The sequence below is a fragment of the Melospiza georgiana genome, chromosome 7, assembly GCF_028018845.1.
Source record: "Melospiza georgiana isolate bMelGeo1 chromosome 7, bMelGeo1.pri, whole genome shotgun sequence".
NCBI lineage: Eukaryota > Metazoa > Chordata > Aves > Passeriformes > Passerellidae > Melospiza > Melospiza georgiana.
The window spans coordinates 26757967-26776397 of record NC_080436.1 but is presented as its reverse complement, the minus strand read 5'-3'; the positions used below and the strand labels follow the sequence as shown (position 1 = coordinate 26776397).

At 40.4% G+C, this 18431-nt stretch overlaps 1 protein-coding gene across 3 annotated transcripts in view; it reads right to left on the bottom strand.

Moving 5' to 3' along the window:
- Positions 1-12902, bottom strand: part of MAP3K2 (mitogen-activated protein kinase kinase kinase 2) — a 42249-nt gene extending 29347 nt beyond the window's left edge. For 2 of the 3 annotated variants that reach the window (XM_058027742.1, XM_058027744.1), the window contains exon 1: positions 12823-12902. The gene's annotated coding sequence lies outside the window, so the exon portion shown is untranslated. Of the gene's footprint in view, positions 1-5212; positions 5278-12822 lie in introns of those variants that run through there. The other variant, XM_058027743.1, reaches the window with a different exon arrangement.
- Between the last annotated feature and the right edge of the window lie 5529 nt (positions 12903-18431).

The window sequence follows — 18431 nt, the reverse complement described above, 5'->3', positions numbered from 1 at the left end:
ATGGTTTTACTCTAAAAATGTTATTCTTAAACAATCAAATGCTTGATCTCACACAACCAACATCCTATAAATCACAGCAAGCAGGGCTGACAAAACCTCAAGTGATCACCTAGTCAAATACACCGACTTAACCTTTCACCAAAATAATGTGCAGCACTGCTTGTGAAGGTTTTTATTTTAAAAAAATAAACACAGTATCTGTGAACAAGACAAAGAGTAATACCTAAATCTGAATTTCTGTAGCATTTTTCATAACTCAAAGCAACTGCTGGCATAAATAACAAGAATGACACTACATGGGGTGGTGAGCATAGAAGTCAGTATTGTTACAAGATATCAGAAGGTAACTCCACAGAAATGAACATAAAGAAGAGGATTGTATATGGACATACACACAAATGAACACTGGACAAAAAGCCAGCCTTTTCAAAGAATATGAAAGCAGCAGCAGTAGCACAAAATCACAAATGACAGAAAAAAAGAAGAACAGTAATGAGAAAAGCTGAACAGTAACACATCAGATGTGAGATCAGCTTTAGAAAAACTTGGATCTTTAACATATTGTAATAATACATTAAAAACACATTCACAGGGAAAGCAGATAAGGGAGAAAAAGATTAAACAAATCCAAATCAAAAGCCAATGATACATTGCTAAATTAAGGTAACATTTGCAAAACAAAACCATAATAATAAATTATGTAAAACATAGCAAATGCCTTGATTTCAAGGTTTACTGCCAAGCAAAATATGTCTTCTTGAAATAATTACAGATTAGTTAACAGAACTACCTGCAGCAATCACCCTACTTAGGTTTTTTCAGCATATTTGGCTAAATATCACATACTTATTTGCTTTAAAACGTCAATTAATTAACAGGAAACCCAGCTGATGGACTAAAATAAAAGAAATCCATATTCCTACTTAGCAGAAAACTCCAACGAACATGATTCCCACTGCAGGCCCCTGGAGACCAACAATGATCAGGCAGGCACAATGAAATAGAAAAGTTAAGGTTTAAGGAAATTACCTAAATCATGTCTGAAAACAGTTGCAGTCCAGCAAAATGTATTTAAATACCATTAAGTGTTTTAAATACATATAATAATTTACTGTGGTTACTCCCCATTTATTATTAATTAAAAATAATACTAATCATTTTAAAACTGAGATGAACTGTGTTTATGATACTAAAATTCACAGGACTGCTTTCTGAACTTCTGTACTCCCTGCAACCAGGAGAGCACCACCCACAATCAGAAGCTGTATTCCATGCAAGTCTAAATACTGTGGTTTATTACATTTACTCAGTAATGTTTTTGCATTGAATGCATTTTGACATAAACACAATAATTTAGGCAATTGGAAAAATGGTTGCAGCCACAAGACTGGACAGTCTTACCAAGAAACAATTGAGAAGAATTATTAAATCACAATGTAATTACCTAACACAGGTGCAATACACATTAAAGTGGCATAGTGAAATCCTTGTGTGTATAAAAATGCAGTGAATGCAGAAGCCATCTTGCTTCTGCACACAACCTGCAGGCACAGTGCTCTGTGCACACTGCACGTGTGGGATGGCTGAAGCATCACAATCTCTGTGGCTGGCACAGAGCTATCAGGTGTCTCCACCATCAGCAGACTTGTGATTTCTTACACTGAAGATTTTAAAAATCTTCCTGGCAAGCAAAAGAAAAGTGAGTTAATGTCTCACTGAGCCCACAGGAGCATGCAGACTTACCTCATCTATACAGATTCAGACATGATTTGGTATCTATTTTATGAAAAGAATGGTTACTAGCTGTACTCCTTTTTGAGTTCAATTTAATACACAAACAAAAAAAAGTAACAAAAATCTCCAAACCAATAAAACAGACTAGAAGACTTGCATAAAAATCAATATGTATGGATGGTGCCCTCCCAGTTCCAGGAAGAATAAAACCTCAAAAATCAGCGCTGTCAGTTCAGGCACCTTAAATGCAACTCTCACTCAAATTACCTAGGGAATCAGATTTCAGAATTAACTGAAGGATCCAATGTGCCCAGTGACAATAGCAAAATTTCATTCATAGTTCCTGCTGTTCAATAAACTGTAATTTGACAGAGTAATGTAACATTTATCAGCTTGATGAACTATGATGTTGACTTGAAAAACTTAAAATGTGCTGGAAGGTTTGAGAACGTAAGGACAGAGTTTTTAAAGACTGTTCTCATAAAAAATGGAAAGCAGCAGTTCAAGATGAGTTTATACCGAAATTAGGCTTTTGAGATAAATATCTTAACACTTACAGCAATATTCACAAAGAATAACCAGAGTCTACGAAAGCTAATCTCTCTACACTTCCTTTACAGTTGACAGGGAGAGATAAGCATATTTAGAGAGTTTCAAGACACTCAAATGCAAGTTTCCTGCTTTGAATGAACCTCTTCTTTCCAAGTAGTATCAAGAGCCTCTATTAGCTAACCTTTCGTAGGCCTATTCCATTTCAAGTACACCAAAAAGATAAGACTGTAATTGGCCTCAAACAGGAAAACATCTACTTTCCTCAACAAGATCTCTTTCCTCACCTAATTCGAGTTTTACAGAACTTCTCTATTTCCTGTATCTGTCATTGCCTGGGCAGCAGCCAAAGCACTTGACAGCTCATTCCTCAACCTAACTGAACAATTACTTTGCTGATACATCAAGCAAATCTTCCTTGAAAGTGATGATGCTTTCTTAAGATCTGTTCATGATTTTTAAACTTAAAAATGTTAACTTGAGGAAGGGTCACAGCAGCTGAAACTTGCAGACAGGCACCACAGCGACACCTTGCAAAATATAAATATGTTAGTGTTGCCAATTTTGCAACAGAACATACTGGCTGCAAATTGACAGCTCATTCTCTTCTCTTATCCAGGACCAGACTTTCTCACAAAGATGTGTCAAAAAGCAACAGGCACAGTTCACTGGGCTACACATAACTGCATCACTGCCACCAGAGCACTCTGACATCTTGGAAATTTATCACAACCACCATGGCGGAAAGCCCCAGCACCACAACACAAACATTCCTTACCATTAGCTGGGCTGTTCACATCATAAAATCATAGCTGTATTACTGTATTAAGGCTAACTCAATATATTAAGATAACATTGGAGTGTCGACAAACACACAATAAAACACTTCTGTGATGCTTGTAACTTTATCCTAATTTACTATCTTACATTAACTGAGTAGCTGCATAGGAGGTGTCTAAAAAAAATAGGTGTATAAAATTTTTAGACTCTAGAATGCCATGAAACATGCACTACAGTGAGTGAATATTACGTAGATTTAGGTGCTTCTGTGTCTCCTTCCAAAAATCTCAAGTGGTGCTCCTGGTTCAGGCACTTATCACTGCCATTTGGAGCCCTTATGCTGAAGCTGTCATGAAGGGCACCAATATTTGTTTTTCTTCAAACTTTAGACTAACAAGTCAAAATCCCTGTAAAGAAGGGGTAAAGGTGTTACAACGAAAACCATCCCTCACTACAAATGTAACTGCTTTTGCTCTATCCAAGGTCCTACAGGGAGACAACTGTTTGGAGGGGGTTTTGTCCAGAGTATTAACAGCACACACCCTAAAAGAATACAGGTTAGCTCTCATCCTTGTGACAGCATTCAAGATCACCAGTTCAGCCAAAGAACTAAACCAGCACTGATGATTCCTGCAACCATCACTACTCTAAGAATGGAAGACCATGCTACAACCAGCAACAAATAAATGGATTTTAAGAGTAATCACTCACTAAAAGAGTAAACCTATCACACACCACTTGTATCAGCAATATTCTATGAGCAAAAATAAAGTACATTAGAAAAAAAAATGCAGTCTTCCAGCAGTTACTGAATATTGCAAACAACTTAATGTACAAGAGCGATTGCACACAAATTTTCAGTCAGATATGGCTTTTGAGGACATACAGAAAAAAGCACCTCCTTAAACTCCAGTAACTAGTTCTATCCTTTTCACTTAACCTTCCACTTTTGTGACTGTGATGGGTTGAAATACAAACATTTTGGGAAATAAGTCAGACAAATAACCCCACTCTCCATTTCTACACCTAGTTTTAATACCTACCTTCAGGTACTGAAACTGCAAAGCTTTGTTTTTCTTCAGTCTAACAGTCATATTTGGAGGACAGAATGGAGGACAGAATCCTCCATTCAGAGCAAAACTCAACTATTTCAAATTTGCAGCAGCTGAGAGTTTAAATCATGGCTGCAAATCACATCACCATTTCAAATCAAGTACCAAAAAAAATTAACACAAGGATACATATGAGCCTTTTTGATCAATATGATCCACCTGGCATTTTGCTGTGACGCCAGGAAGAACAGAATTTAAGTCTCCAAGGACATTTCTGTGTCTCCAGCATGAAGACAGCTCAGTCTCAATTACTCTCCATCTTCAAATTTTTCAAGACATAAAGGAGAAAATGCCCTCAGTGAACAGTCTTTGTTATACACTTACTCATTCCTCAAAGCACAGTTCTTCCTGCTCACTACTCAAGGCAGTGATACATTGAGGAAATTCAGAGTACAGTAATACAACTATGATTTTTCTCATCTTCTGCTGCCTTGCTGAAATGTTTTCCCACTCCAATGACGCACCAGCACCTGGAGCTTCTGCCTAAAATGCATTTCCTGGCTCATACTCAATTCTTCCTCATTAAGTACCCCACGTGCTCTTCTCATCGTAATTCAAATTAGCTTTGTACATTCAATCAGACTGTTCCTTCATTTTTTTCTATCCTCACAACAACTATAAAATGCAAAAACCCCCTCATAATATGCTAGCATGGAATATTTAAGTAGATAAGACATTGATGAGCCATACAGATTTTCAACACAGCATAAAAAATCCACCCCTGAATCCATCTCCAATTCAAGAATAAAACATGCAACAACAAACAGCAATGAATTGAACCAGGGTGCCCCAGGTACAGACAGACTCAGACCCCTCACACTTTGAACTGTACAGAGAGCTCAGTGACACCACCAAGAAGACAGGTAAGTGAGCAATGATTATACACTAATGGAAACTGTAAAAACCATGTGCACATGCACAGCTAACACATCGTATGCAAAATCCAAACATTCTTTTACATGACTCTGCAGCATTTTTGTAGCAAGCAGGTGTCACTGCACAGGTCTAAATGGACAAATTCATAAGTTTTTACCCACATGCAGTAGGCACTGTGTTTTAAACTGGATGAATCACAGAGGCTAAAACACTAAGAGTGCTAAGTGGTCAAGTGCACAAACTCCTCATCACTTTCCACTTTGATCTTTAGCTCCCTGTGAATCAAAAAAAAAAAATCATAACTCAACCCAAACCCTCATAATAACACTTAAACCAAAATGTAAAAATAGAAGCCTAGGTTTGCCAAAACACTCCAGAATGAAATGCAAAGACACAAAGACAACATATTATCATAAGGTTTCCTTCTCGCCCCTGCACCAGCACAGCCCTTAGCAGTGGGTACCAAATGATGAGGACTATGATGCTTCATTATTGTACTTTTCCCTCAAGTGATAAAAATGTAAAAACCTTCATAAATAGAGCTAATAAGGAAAACTAACTACAGTTCTAAAGAAAGGATTACTATGCCTGTGCCCACTTCTATCTATCTGCTTTAAGAAAACTGTTCCACTGCTAAGGTTGCATTTGTGTCAAGAGAGCAGTGCTGCTTGTCTACACTAACTGCTGCTGTCCAGCTGAGCCTTAATTACAGCAGGAGATCTGGAGCCAACAGATGATCCAGCTGAAAAGATTTTACATTTTAATTAATAATCAGCCTATCTAACTGGTTTCACATTTCTACAGAATCAATGCCAGCACAAAGAATAGAGCAATAACTCAGGCTGGAGTCAACCCTCTTGGCCACTGCACAGATCTGGATCTTTTAAAAAGATGATATGCATAATGCAGGGATTTGAAGTTACACAATATTAAGTGTGACATATAACAAACTACAAATAACGGACATATGCATAATTGTGATAGAGCAGGGAGGAGCAGATATGGCTCTCCAAAAAGAGATCTTCACTTTTAAATCTTTGAGCACTCTGTGTACATGTATGAAGAACTGATCTCACTCAGTATCATGGTCTACTTGGATTTATGGTGCTGGAGAAGTCTTGCCAAAGGCTCTCTTGCAGTCACAGCATGAGAACGAAGATCTACCCTTGCATGAATAAATGATTAAAATATAGAAGACAAAGGACAGACAGTTGTTTTCACAAGGAAGGAGGATACCAGTGGGCCTCCACAACTGTGTGTGTTGTTCAATATATTCTAGAATACCCAAGAAACAGGAGCTTTCTGAAACTCCTATTATTTGGGAGAGCAAGGAGAGGACTGACAATAGTAGAGGTGGTGGTCTTTATCAGAGAGAGGACTGAGCAATAAGCAGTAATTACCAGCATGGTGAATGAAAGTCCAAGTTGAGTGGAAGGGAGGAAGGAGAGCAATGGTTCCAACTCTGTACATGAGAAACCAATGGGCTCTGCACTGAATACTGCCAGCACTCAGGAATAAAGCCACTGTTAGGAATTGTGAACAAAAAGTGTGAAACACATCACTGACTTTACATTTTGAGCACCATTAGCATTCCTGAGACCTTCAACTCCAGAAGAGGATGTAGCAAAGTAGGAGAAGGTACAATCAAAAGCATAGAATGCTTTTGTTCTACAGGGGGAAAGAAATAGGCAAATTAGGATTCTGGTTTCAATAACATTTGGGTGTGGAGAGAAAGTGATAAAGGGCTACAAAATTGTACAATGAACAGAGAAATGTATTGTTATAACACACAGAGAATGTCCACTCTTCTCCCAAAGAAAGGTGGCACCAAAGGAATTCAGTAAAATGTTTTAAAAGTTTTAAAAAAGAGTAGTTTTTACTAGAACCACTAACATTCCTATAGAATTTCTTACAAAAGGATATTTGGATGCCAGACATTTATTTAGCTGCATGCAAAAAAAGTCTGAGAAAAAAATCCAAACATTACTAGCTACACAAAAACTACTCCAGATTTAGAATCAACCTTTACTAAAAATAATTAGGGATTGAAAGAATATTCAAGCTAAGAATGCTTACACTGTTCTTACTCTTCCATAAGCATTCATTTATGCTCTTCATTGAGGGATGAATACTGAATTTTCTTTTGCTTGATTCTATGACAGATTAAGATTTTACCTAAAACTCGCCAGACAGTTCACCAATAACATATAAATTTATTTTTAAAAATCTCACTCAGTATTCATGACAGTGCCAGTATCACAAACACAGAAGCATAACAGATATTCCATGAAGGAACTTGCTGCAGCAAGGCATTCATTAAGGCAGTCATTAAGAAGTCATTACATTATCCACGTCATCCCTGCCTGAAGTTATTGTGCTTACAGCTACCAGCAGGACAAAAGAAACGCTTTTCTAAACCCAACTTTACACCAAGACAGTTATCATCAAGCCATTATGGAAAAAAACTCCACAACTCCCATGGGGATTTGCTATTCAAATTGAATTTTACTTTTAAAACAAAGTCTTACGCTGGAGTTACAAAAATTGTGGCACTGCTAAAAACACACAAGTCAGTGTGACAAAACAACAATTAAATACAGGTTGAACTTTACCAGTTTTCAGCTGCTGCATTAATAAGATATTCAGGGTGACAAATCTCATGCTCTTCAATAGAATGTTGTATTTATTTTAGTTTTTCTTTAGAAGTTTAACTTCTGCTTGTGTCAGTGTTTTAGCTCTCTGTTATCTTTTTAAAAATTATTATAAATTCAAACAGCTTGATCCAGATTTTTCCAGTTTTCAAATGTTTGTTCAAAGATGAGACTACGTGTACTTCCAGTGACATGGCATTTAAACTGTTAACATTTACAGACCTCTTGTCTAAATTATTTTAAAATAATTTTAAGGACAGGTGAGATGCAATCAACATTGACTGCTTGAATACTTCTTGCTGCAAGAAACTAAAAAGGGACTTCTCTAGTCATCATTATTGGTGTCCATTTAAATTTTTGTGAAGAACACACTGTTGAAAGAATTGCAAAATTTGTCCCATCTGTGATCTAGCCTCAAAAATTATGGATAACAGCATTTACATAAGTCTGATAAAATGGAGTAAAACCAGGGAACGTGCTGAACACATCTGTCCCATAGCTGACTCTGCAATTCTTCCAATAAAACATGCCTATAGGATTAAAATTTCTTCTGCTACATCACTGGACCATATGACAACTCAAGATGGCAAAAGGCTTGTTCAGGTACAGTTGCACTAACAGACATTACCTCAGCAATATCATTTACTCCAAAAGACAGCACATGTACAAAACAGACCAGTGAGGTCTGTTTTGTGGAAAATGCATCTAACCCTAGGAGAACTTGTCCTCAATCCAAATTTCCTGTTGTAGAGCAGCTTATGCTCAAAAGCCACAGGGATTGCACATGCTAGGAAAGAGAGATGGAAGAGCAGCAAGTGCATACTCTGCTAAGTCTAAAAATGCTAAACAGAAGAAAACTAACCCAAAATAAAGATTGAATTCAATACAGTTATATTCCTTGAAAAGACAACTCCAATTCATATATTGGAGTTATACTGAAGAAAGAGATAGCTGATACAACAAACACTAGTATGAGCTCCTGTGTTCGCAAATGCAGGAGCCAGGAACCTGATGCTGTTGGCAAGAAAAGAAAAAAGCCCCAACAACAAAACAAAAACAAAACCCAGCCATACCTGCATGCACACACCCTAGAATGACATTTTAATAAGGCCACCAGGTTACTTCTGCTACTTGCAGAGTAACTTAATTACTCTGTTGCTCAAAAACTGTCTGTAGAACTTTGAAAAAGATACAGACAAATCAGTGCACAGTGAGACTGAAGAACAAACATCCTGTTTGGGCAGTTTAGAAAAGAGAAGTCTAAAATAAAAGGAGACAGAAGAAGAGTCTTCAGGTATGAAGACTTGGTGAAAAGAGCACAGAAACCATTATCCTGCACGAGTGGTAAGAGTTGGATGAGAATTAAATGGCTTAACTAGCACCAAGACAGAGTTAAGTGTTAAGCCTCCTAACAACAGTAATAGTCATATGTACCAGCTATAAATAGACCAGCAAAGAGGTGTGGTATTCCCCTCTTCTGAGTTCTTAAAGAGAAGATCAGACAAATGTCTGTCACACATGATTTCAGCATATTTCCTTCTGCCTCTGGTGGGGGCTGACCTCATGAAATCCCTTCCTTTCTTACACATCCATCAGCCAAATCAGAAATGTTCATCACTGTTATCATACCTGAGCTTCACAAGTATAGTCTTTCCAATACAAACATCAGAAGCATATGAATTTTATTGCATTGCTGTTGTCAGATTGCTCATGTGCTTGGCACAAATCATCTCAGGAAAACAAAAAGCAGCAAAAATCTTTTACTGCTGCAGATAATCCACAAATGATGACTGGAAATACAGGAAGAGAAGAAAGTGAGAAAGATATTGTGAAGGATTCAAAGAAAAAAAATGGCTGAAAACAAAATTACAGCAAAGAAAAAATACTTCAGCAAAGAAAAAATACTTTAGCCTCAAGAAAACTATTTTCCTCTCACATGAAAAACTGAGTTAAAGTATGCTGGTATATCTTAAGAACTATGCAATAATTGGAGACAGAGAAGTACACATAAGACTTCACAGATGGGACAAAGACACATCTCTACAGGATTCCCCCAATTCCCAAATGCCAGTTTTTAAAGGAACATGTAGATACTTTGGCTTTGGTCCTGCTCAAGTAAGTCCAACTGCAAATAACCTCATTGAGATGGGAACTAAACTGTGCCACATGTGTGTTTGTGGGTCAAGTATCTCTAGAGCAGGGGTTCCCATTTCCCAGGAGAATCCCTGCAATATCACAACACAGAACTCCATCTTTCATTTTCTAATTGTCACCAATCTTCCTGTTGTGTTTAAAAGATTACATTTCAGATGCATATACTAAAACATCCCAGAAAACCCTGCAAATAAGCATGGTTAGTCTAAGAAAATGGGTTTACATAGAGCCATAAACTTCATTTGTCATACTATTAAATCAAGATGTCATGCCAAGATCCAGAAGTGAGGAGTCAATCACACATAACATGCTGAATTCTGAACACATTCCCATGTTTCCAATGTTATTCTACAAGCTGCGTGCAATTATAGCATGCATGATCTATTTTGACCTTAACACTACAAAACACAAAATATTAAAATAGCAAAAGAAGCACTTCTGCCTAAAGAGATTTTTCTTTCTTCTCACAGAAAAATCAGTGTGTTTAACAGAATTTATGGATTTTTTTCTTTTGTCAGTTTAATACTCTGTCAGTTCTACTTGAGAATTTTAAAAGCTTGCATTTAGATATTGAACTTTCAGGACAGCAAATGTAACAGTTTGCCTAATTAGATAAACCTAGAGTCACTAAGCAACATACATATTTACATTAGCCTGCATGTACATGAAAACACACGACATTTTCTGCAAATGTATTGAAGATCTACTTAATTACATCAATCAGTCAAATTTTCATCACTCATTTCTTTTTCTCCCAAAAGTCTAAACAAAGGATATTGTTAGCAGAACAAAACATCTAAGAAGATATTACTAGAAAGTATGTTCATTACTCCAAACTAAATGGGTACCTCTCCACAGCTCAGAACACCACTGGCTGTGTGCTGTGGAAGAGGGGGGAGAAATGAAGGAAATCAATCTATTATCATTCTAAGGCTGCATTTTATAAGAAAACATTACTTTTAAGTTCAGAGGATGCCCAGTTAGAGAGCCACTAACAACTTCTCACAAACCAGATTACTCATTACTTCTCACTTAGTTTGCTGAGGTAAAAAGTCAGCCTACCTTTAATACGAAAGAAAAAAATATACAACTTTAGATTGCTGAGATTTCAAATCTTTTTTCTTCACAGTTCCCTACAAATACTTATTATTAATGACAATGTTTTTAAAACCAGTCATTCTGATTTGTACCTAATATGAACAACTTCTAGGAAATGATCAGGAAAAAATGTGAAGTAAAAACTGTAACTGTGGATTAAAGTTACAGCTTGACCAACTTGTGCTTGATTTCTCCAGAGCAAACTATAATAAAACAATCTCTCCTGCATTTAGAATCACTGGGCTTTAAATTCCACAAGCCTGTGCACTGACTGGCTTTCCCAACATTCATAGCAAAGAACCACTGAAAAAAAAATTAAATGTTTACTCATTTTTATCATAAATTAGTTTTATCAACATAAAGCACAAACAACACAAAAAAGCTTGCCTACTGATATTGAACAAAAACATAATGGTCATTTCACCCAACGACTACATTCTGTCACAGCTCTCTGCCTAATAACATTTACTACAAAACTCCTAAGATTACCAAGCTATCTTGGGAAAAAAAGATTCCTCTGACAGTTCAGAAATCTCAGCAAGCCAAGGCAAGCAATGCAAAAACTTCTGTTTTCTTCACCTTACTCGTCTATTACTGCCAGGTAAACCACCTGTTCAAACACCAACATAGAGCTCATCAAGGCAAACTCTACACAGATTTTTCTTCTCAAGGAATGAGCCAATCTGACAAATGTTATCTTCCTGGTCTGCTTTATCAATATACACTAAAACCTTGGGGGGAAAATCAAATTAATTATATGCAGCTTTGCTACCTCAATCAAATCTGGGTTCAATACGTATTGGTGGCAGTCACGATAGAACACACAGTGCAAAGGAAACAGGAATTATAACAAGTTCTGATTTTAAAATAGATTGCTGAGGAAATCACTTATTTACAGAGTCACTGTAAGGAAAGGTATAGGTGAAAGCAGGAAAAATAGCAAAAAAAGCTCATCAATGTCTCTTCCCTTAAAAATATCCAGAGGGAATTCCACAGGAAAGAATACTTTCTAGGCTATTTCGTTAGTGAGTGCTGTGCCTCGAGAGAACCCAAGATGCTGTGCACGACAAGCCTGTAGCCATTCACTCTGCTACGTCTCTGCCATATACACAGCAACACAATTCCTTAGGCCTCCAACGCTCTGCAACGTGCTGCATTGTTTAAAGAAAAGAAACGCTGTAGTTGAGAGACATTTGCTGCGCGGACTAGAAATCCCCCTTATTTCAAGGCAGGCTTCTATTATCTTTTACCACCCTCTTAGAGGACACTGCATGATACAATACAGCTTAGAAGCTCTCAGCTGTTTTCACGCTTTGATCTTCAGTAATGCCACAGCCAAAAACTAAAAGGAGATTTATGAAGCAAGAGCAACCAAGGGTGAAAAAAAAAGGGCAAAAAAAACCTCCCAACCTCGTGGGTGCTGCAATGCACTTCAAAAGCAACACGGGAATAAATAATCCAACATTCACTTTTTCCCCTGACAAAAACATCTCGCAGAATTTGACCTACATACCCAATTCACAGCACTACCACTGCAGAGCAATTCAAAGACGAGAAACCACAGCGGCATCAGCGAGCAATCACGGCAAGGTTCAGGGTGACACAGAAATACTCGGCAGGCACATAAAACACTTAAGACACTGCAGCGGTAATGTAAGCCAGCGACACCAGCGCGCGTCTCCCGGCACCGCAAACAACCACACCGCCGCGCAGCTCCACCTGCGCCGGGCCGGCTCCGCGCTGCCCCCGGCCCGGGCACCTCCGGGACGCCGGGCCCGCCCCGCGGCCCCGCCAGGCGCCCGGGCAAACCCGCCCCGGGGTTCCCCGCACTGGGGCCGCCCCCGCCCGCCCCCTCCCCGCGCACCGACCTATGTCACGGCGGAGGCCGGGCGGCCGCCGGGGACCCCCCGCGCTTCCCGGCGGCGGCGGGAGCAGCCCCGGCTGGGCGGGCGGCGCGGAGGGAGCGGCCAGGATTCCGGAGCGGAGCCCACCCCCCCGGGGGAGGGGGGGAAGGGGCCCGGGGCCTGCCCGCGCCGGAGCACGGCGGGGACGGTGACAGGCGGCGCCGAGGCCGGCGCGGAAGGAGCGACGCGACTCGGCGGCGGAGAGGAGCGGGGCAGGTGCCTCGGGGCGCTGCGGCCGCGGCGGGGCCGGGCCGGGCCGGGCCGGGGGTCCCGTCGGGCGTGAAGCGCCGCGGCTGCCGCTGCTGCCGCCCGCGAGCTCCGCCCCGCGCGCGCCGGGCCCCGTGACGGGCAGGGAGCGCGAGGCGTCACCGCGCGGCGGCGTCACGGCGAGGGGCGGCGCGCGCCCGGGGGCTGCGGGGGCGCGTGCGCGCAGGGACGGACCCGGGTTCGAATCCCGCCCGGGACCCTCCGCGGGCTGAGGGCACCGGGGCCGTGCGGCTCCTGCCGCTCCCGGACGGGCGAGCCTGAGAGAAGCCCGGCCCAGTGCCGATCCGCAGCTGCGGCATCGGCGCCGAGCGGGGGCAGGACGGGAAGGTGCAGCGCGGTACAGCCATTGCCATTGCTCGCTGCAACAAATCCCCCGCCTCTGGGCCCCGAGCGCAGCCCGCGCTGCCGTGACTTGCCTCTCACGGGGCCGTGCGCGCTTTTAGCACAACTTAGAAGGGCGCTGTGCCGCCTTCAGTGCGCCCATTGCTCCCCGCGCTCCGCAGGAGGCACCTGCTTCCCGCAGGAAGTCCGTGCATGCAGGGAAGAAGGATGCTACCCTCAATTAATCAGCGAGGAAGCAGTCCCTGATACGTAGCAGGGCAGCTATTACAGCTACCCTTGCGGTCTTAAGTAACCGATGACTGTAAATAATAGCAGGGCACCGTAATTAGTTTTGTACAGATTTAACAGTAACCTCAGAGGCATGAACCATTGTGTGTGAGATGCACAAATGACCTGTGCGTGTTTAGCGGCGCCCTTTGAGACACTGCCAGGCGCGGTGTGTTCACACAGAGCCAGCAGTGACCTGTGCTGGGCACCTGACTCCGCTGCTGCTCACATGCGGCTTTCTGGGCATGGCCTAAGAGGTATTTAATGTGTAAGACCTGCAAATCCTGACAACCTCTCAAAATCTACCCAAAACAAGGGTTGGGGGGCTACTTTGGGGTCACCCTTAACAAACCTCTGAAATAAATCTTAAACTTCTGTTCAAGTATTACATGTAAATTTCCAGTGGGAACAACATATGAAACTAAGTAATTGCCCATTAAGATCCATAATCGGATTGAGATCTTCAACCAAAATAGGCTGCAGAGAATGATAAAATAATATACCATCATATTTTTTAAAGGGCACTGAAGAAGACAGTGCTAAAGAGCATCTGATGAAGCACATCCAAGAAAGGCACAAGGCACTGACTCATTGATTCCATCATACAGGAGACATAGTCATCTCAAAGCTAAGACACTTTGCTCCAGACTTGGGGAAATTGTCAGTGGTGTTCACAAGACACTTGTCATGATCAAGAGTCTTTAATGAGGAAGTTAAAAAGGTGACCTTTTCTGCCAAATGATGGGGAAACAGCCAAGAAAATGCTGATATGTGATGCTCCTGCACCATCGAGCAAAATCAATGAGCCACAGCTGCTTACACAGCTTTGAAAACACATCCAGTGTTTCCCTTGCTTTAATGTTCCATTTCATTGCCATTTGTCACCTTTAGCATCTTGTAACTGGATTTAACTGATGGAGGAGGGCTTAGCAAATGGTAGATTTTGAAGTCAAAGTTCTTTCACTACAGAAGAAGCTAGCAGGGATTGTGGAAGATCATCCCACATTGCTCTGCCCTGTGATGCTCTGTATTGCTGCACAAAGCCTGCCCAGCACAGAGCAGCATCCCGAGAGTGCCTGGCAGAGGTGATGTACATCCTGACAGGCACCAGCGTGACCATGCCATAATCCTGAAATCAGAGCATCTTCAGTACCAGGAACAGCATGAACATCTAAATACTGACTCTGAGATAAAAAATACCTATCAGCACCAAGGACCAGCACTTATGACACTGGCTCACACTGAGCTCAGCCCAAACCCAGGGGCATGGTTCTGGGATCATGTGTCATGCAAAATAAATCTTACAGGAACAGTTGTTGATATGGAAAATAACAGTAAAAAATAGCTGACAGGAGTTGAAATAAAGTATATCAGTTATTTTTATCCATTCAGTTCAAACCCTGTACAGGTGACAGAAGTTGGGAGGTGTGGGTGTGGAAACCATAGAGTAAGCACATCTCAGGATAGTGTACCCAAGCAATTGACTGAAATCTGGCAGAATGGCTCTCCCTGAATTCCAGAATCAATACTCATTGCAATGAGAGGTTCTCACCTCCTACATATACTGCTTCAGGCTAACAAGTGCCTGTATTAGTTGACACTGAAGCCACAGCTTCTAAACACTTTAAAAAGGAACAAACCATCCCCTTTTCAGAGGCATGCTATCATTCTCCTTTTTCTCCCATATTTCTTGGCCTCCCCACCACTCCTTCCTATAGATGGCACCGTGTTACCACATTTTGAATGGCATCCAGAAAAGGATAATTTAGTGATTAATTTAATATATATTTAATCAAATGAGGGGTTAACTGACAAAGGAACAAGCTGCTGGAGACAGAGCAGATAACAGAAGTCAAAATGGCTTCTTCTGGGAACTGCAGTAGGGTAAAGCTTGAGATGCCAGGATGTTATAACATGAGCCAGAGTCTTTCCTCACCAGCAGGAGGGCCAACAATCTGTTTATAAGCTTAAATCCAGCTCACATGCATTGAGGAAACAGCAGTATTATTTCAAACCTTTGCTAGTCATGTGTGCTATGCTCCTCTGCCTTCCCATGACAGAAGGAAACAAGTGCCTGCATCTCAGTGCTTGCACCCAATCCAAATGCACCATCACTGTAGGGCTGATGAGAAAAGAAAGGAAGAGCAAATATCTTGGGGAGGACAGTCCTAAACCACTGCTGGAAGATTTGTAAAAATGTAATATACACAAAGAGATCTTGGGCAGCAGTACTGATAGGTTTGTCTGCTCCAACCCCATCACTGAAGTTTATGAAGCAACCCATTTACCTTTAGGACTCAGCCATATTCAGTAACCCAGAATGCAGACACTGTTGACTTTACTAATAGCACAATTCCCCTAACATCTGCAGCACTCAGCCATTTAACACAAGGCTGCTATTTTAGATGGCAAGGAGAAACTGGGAGATGCTGATTAGAAGTATATTAAATTACACTATCTTGCAAGAGCACACTTTCTTAAAGATTTAGGGGATATTCTGTGTGACTGTTCAGAAGACTAAACACAGCCATAAATGCTTGAAACAAGCAATGGTTGCCTCATATTTGTTCATTTACACCTTAAAGCAGACAAGGGACCTTACTGCAGAATGACACTGCACAGACTGATCTCCCTTTAGCAAACATGACAACTGTTAATCTTTAAAGAACGAAGATTTTACAACACAGACTTCATTTTACACTAAGTAAACCCACAGAATAATCAGACTTCACTTTATGCTAAATAAATATGAATGAACAATATTCTGCTTAAGAGTACAGAGAGAAAGAGTATCTGTAAAAGGTAAGGCAAGTGCAGTTGACAGAAACTGACAGAAGTTCCCCTTCCCTGAATTACACTGCTGTCACAAATGTAAAGTTCTATGACACATATTCAGATATAACACCAGACAGTGGTGTATTGTAGCTGTTGGTAAGCACCTATTAATCCATCAAATGAATATCTGATAAGGGATAGGCAGAATGGGCAGAGGCTTAGCCAGGGGTAAATACTAGAGCAACTAACAGAATGGTAAATGTACCTGTCATTCTAACAGTCTTCTCTTTGCTTATTACAATTATACAGTGCAGCAAATGTCTACATTTCAGTGTTTGGTCAGTAAATCTTGATTCTTCCTGAGGTTCCTTAGCCCTTTTCTCACAGTTGCTTTCACCTCCCTTGTAAAATAAATCAAATCAAATAAAGTCCTGTTCTCTGAACTCCAGATACCCCAATCTTAAGGTCAAGGATGTTTTTGCTACCACACCCATTTCTTTTAACCTCTCAATGCCCTTTGATCAAGGGCTGTTGGCATAGGAAGAGCATTGCTACAGTTGATATTATCTGCAGCACTACAGCAGAAACCTGAAACAGTCTTGATGCCAGCTAACACAACACTGGGTTTCTGCAAGGTGCTGCAAAACTTTTCAAATAATTTTAACCTACATAAAAATGGGCCAAAGAGGCAAGAACAAAATAAAACCTCTGTTCTAAGAATTAGACAATTCATGTAATCCATGGTGCAAGACGAAAACCACAAAAACAAAGTAACCCCCCCAAAAAATACAAATAAAAACAAAACAAAAAACCCCAAACAATAAAGGAAAGGTTGTGATTACTGCAAAACCATTGCAGCAAGGGAGTTACTATCCTAATACATAAACAATTGTGATAAAAATGTTACTATTATGCACAGTAAGCCTCAGCTCATGAGGTAACCTTAGTATTATCACTGGGAAAAAAAAAAGGCAAAGAAAAGCAGACAACAGTGATGAGTCCCCCTCTCCTTCCAAGGATGTAGTTTCTATATTTTTAAACCAGACTTTCCCTTAGAGTATTCTGAGTATATTCTCCTATTGCACTAAGCTGAGCATGTTATAGCTGCAGAAATGCTGCCATTTCAACTTCCTGCCAGTTAAAAAGAAAAAGCACACACAGCCTCTTCTTAAGAACTAATATACATCTTCTTAGTACATCCATTGCTTTGCTGAAGGTTGAAGAAGGCAAGGTCAAATTGTATTCAGCACAAGCAGAAAGGTTTGTTATAGTTTTACCGAGAAGGAATTTATTAACTGCAGACTGAACCTGTCTCCCACACAGGAAAATGCTCACTTTTCTAATGTTTTCATGATTTCCTGAGGTGAATGATTAATTTCACCATCATTAAATATAAACTTCCCCTCTTTATGAATATTCACACTATAGCATAGTTAAAGAGGAAATTTGCAAGATTAAAAATTGATGATTTCCAAGTTTGTACTCAAATATTTCAGTGAACTTTTCTGGGATATAATAAAAGTAATCAATTCACTTCCATTTCACTTTAAAGCCACAGTGCACATGTACCATAGAAACACACAGTCAAACATAAAGTAAGTTCCACAAGTCTCAAGCTTATTCATACTTAACCTTCTTTTCCAGAATGATGTTAAGGATGTTGAAACAATGTGTTAAGAACCTAAATAATTTCACTTGAATGCAATGGGCTAGACTTCTAGAGTTAGTTATCTAACAGGTGCATCTGCTTCCAGGAACCCTCTTGCTGAGTACCCTGAACTAAGATTTGCAATAACTAAATTATACCTTGGACAAGAGATTTGAAAAAAGCTGGCTTTATCTCTGTACCAATTTCTCACAGTCACATAAATGACTGTCCAGTTACTAAGAGGATAAAGCAGAAAGAACACACATGATGGCTC